Below are 2,771 nucleotides of genomic sequence, written 5' to 3'. Positions count from 1 at the left end.
GACTTACACTGAGTCCAAGCTGATCCATCTGATCACAAGCCCACTCATGTACAAGCCATGTAGCGTCTCCCTTAGACTAACATGAACATTGCATATGCTCACTTGTTTTGAACGGCCACCAAGGGATAACATTTACCTCCAAGAGAGTGCTGCACGTTTCTTTCAACCTAAGCCACTCTCTGGTCCATGTTACTTCCCTTGTCCAGGTCGTCCATACAAAGATCTTGCATTGCGTCCATCATCCAATCCGTCTATTATTCCCAAATAACTAGATAAACTAACCTTTATGTTTTCAGGGTCTTGCCGTGGAAGAGTGTATCTTGGCTAAGCCGGCTCATCTTGGAACTTCCCCGTTCACAAGCATGAATCCCAAACTTACCTCAACTCTCACTTGGCTCACCACAACTAAGGTTCCAAGTCATCTCAGTTTTCGGAAATAATTTCGGTTTGGAACTCAACATCTTTGAGCACTGTCCTTAACAGGATCAAGCATGCTCTGATACCAACTTGTAAGACCCGATCCCGGCCGACTAGGCCGTGGTCGATGCCTCACGTCGCTCGGTCTATACACTGACCGAACCTCTAAAAATTTTGCCCTTTATTTAAAAACATCGCCCTTAGGCGAGGGCTAACTCAGATCTTAGCTCAAGACTACCTTAGTCATTCCCTAGCTTAGATCATTTCACCTTATGCACAGCGGAATAACATCTATCATCCATTGGACTAAATCCAATCTAACACTTGTCTGGTCAGATCACCTCAGCTACTGGTCAGTAACACAACTGCCAGCTAGCTCCAAGGTCGATCCTTTGCCACATTCCCGGAGCTTGTTAGCTCATTGTCCCAGCTGACTTAGCTGTCTTAGCTAGCTCACCCAACTAGTTGAGCTGAACCACTTCACTTGAGGTTTGCTGCTCCGTTCCAGCTGATCGAGCTGCATAAACTCTTCCCTTGGGTACTTAGTCATTCAGCCAACCATCCCCACAGACATAAGTAACCTTTGGGAAGTCTTCAATCAGCTAAGGACATGCATCTGGCCCTTACCGGTTCATGCACTGTCCCACATCCTTTTGCCTTATCAACTTATGATATCAAGTCCAGCTCATGGACTAATCATACCAAGTCCTCTCATGGACTAACCAGATCAAGTCCTCACAAAGACTAACACTGCCCATCAGATCCTGAGTCAATCAACCAACCACCCCACATGACTCAGAACTGATGAGTCTTCATACTTCCTAATCAGTCATGGAACCATGTCCCACTGAACCTGATTAGTGTTGCTCTTACCACCGGTGCATCCTTTGATCAATCAGATCAGACACCTTGATCCATCATCCAAGGATCAGGTCGTCCATCCTTGCCCATGATCAGATCACACACGGCCTGCCTTACCAACACCAAGGTTGATAACCAGCAATTCCTTATGATCAATATCGTAAGTGACAATATGTTCCAGCACACAACATATGATCAGATATCCTAACACAAGGATCTGACCCCAATATGCCCTCAGGTGCAATTTCGACCCCAAGCAAACCTGCTCCAAAAATCAATTAAAATTCATGACAATTCATGATAAATCATAACTAAGAGAATGGTCCAATCAGATTTCCCAGAACCGGCCTCCATCCCATAGATCTCGGCCAAGATCAGCCAAACCGGCCCAAGGGACCATCTCTAAATCAATCCCTAAAAACTCATTAGGATTCATGATAATTCATGATAAATCTTAACTAAGAGAATGGTCAAGTCAGAATTCCAAGAACCGATCTCGATCCTATGGATCTCGACCTAGAACAGCCCCACCGGCCACCTTGACCATCTCGAAATCAATCAGATAAAAATCCCCAAATACCATGATAATTCATGATAATTCACCACTAAGAGGATTCCAAAGTCAGATCACCATAAATCCATCAGGAAGTAGGAGATCCGGACTTAGCTGCCAAACCAAGGCCATGGAGGGTTCTTCTGAACCGGCCAAGCCATGGTTCAGTGCTACTATGTCTAATAATCAATCTCAATCATAAGAACAAGGAATAATATGATTAATAATCATAAAACAGAGTAAGGTGTAACTGCAGGACCAGATCAGCCCATAGTGTACCAGACTATGCCCAATGGTCTGCAGTCCCCACCTGTTACCTCATCAGGGGCGTCCATGCTCTTCCTAGCACGCCTTCATCAAACCCTTTTCACATACTTCCAGTATTGATAAGATCTAACCATGGTTCGTGACCATCACTCCTTCCATGGAACTTCCATGAAACCAGTTTCTATACTGCATCCATCTTCAAGGCTGTTCATGCCTTTGAGAGTGGAGTCAAGCCTTCCCCCTTCTCTCCCTTTGGCAAATCGATCACTGAGCCTCAGCTCACACTCTGGGAGCTTGCCCGCTCCCTGTCCCAAGCCTAAGACCCATTTGGTCAAACCGTCCTGCACCCGGACCATCGGCTCGCCCGGTAACCGTCCCGGACTCGCCCACACTGATCCGAACCAGAACGCACCGTTCACCGGAATGAGCTGACCTCCAGCTGTTCCCAGCTGAGTGAGCTAGTCCACCAGCTCCTGTGAGCTGAACAGATCATGGTGAACTGAATACCAGCTGAACCGAGCTGATTGAACTCAAACCAACACTCGTCCAGCTGCCTAAACACTCACCCAGCTCCTTTACCCTTGTTTCCATCGTATCCTGGTTAAGTCTCAGCTGACTGATGCCCTTAACCTTCATTCAAGACCATGACACGCTTGTCCTTGGGTCATGTGAC

Source organism: Brassica napus, unplaced genomic scaffold (assembly GCF_020379485.1).
Source record: "Brassica napus cultivar Da-Ae unplaced genomic scaffold, Da-Ae ScsIHWf_1115;HRSCAF=1585, whole genome shotgun sequence".
Classification (NCBI taxonomy): domain Eukaryota; kingdom Viridiplantae; phylum Streptophyta; class Magnoliopsida; order Brassicales; family Brassicaceae; genus Brassica; species Brassica napus.
This window is presented reverse-complemented; position numbering follows the sequence as displayed.